The sequence below is a fragment of the Penaeus monodon genome, chromosome 23 (assembly GCF_015228065.2).
Source record: "Penaeus monodon isolate SGIC_2016 chromosome 23, NSTDA_Pmon_1, whole genome shotgun sequence".
In the NCBI taxonomy this organism is placed as follows: domain Eukaryota; kingdom Metazoa; phylum Arthropoda; class Malacostraca; order Decapoda; family Penaeidae; genus Penaeus; species Penaeus monodon.
In genome coordinates, this window is record NC_051408.1 from 27,840,598 (window position 1) to 27,841,024 (window position 427).

The 427-nt window shown below is 32.8% G+C and overlaps 1 protein-coding gene across 1 annotated transcript in view; it reads right to left on the reverse strand.

The window, feature by feature from the left end:
* Positions 1-427, reverse strand: part of LOC119588199 (probable ATP-dependent RNA helicase vasa-like) — a gene marked incomplete in the record, with an annotated part of 40,898 nt that overhangs the window by 19,091 nt on the left and 21,380 nt on the right.

The window sequence follows — 427 nt, forward strand, 5'->3', positions numbered from 1 at the left end:
GGGGGTTCAAGAGCCCCAGGCCCAAAAGTTCAAAATTTTTTGCCCAAAAATAAGTCCATGGGAAAAAACTTCCAGGGGGGACCAAAATCCAAGAAAGCTAAACCAGAAAAAAAAATTCTGCCCTGCAGGAATTTTTTCCAAGCCATGAATAACCCCCAACAAGGAATTTTTTTTTCCACAGTAATGGACAGTCCAAAAAATTTTCAAAAAAGGGGGCCGGAAGGGAAACCTTCCCTTTTTCTGAATAAGAAGCAATTTTGAAAATTTTTTTTTAAATTTTTTAGAACTTTTTTATTTGAAAGCCAAAAAAAAAAAAAACCTGTTTTCCCCCCCCCCTTTTAACAAAAAACCATCTGGTTTACAGTGGAAAAAAACAAAAAATTTTAAATTTTCAGAATTCATTTTGGAAAAAAAAAAAAATTAAATT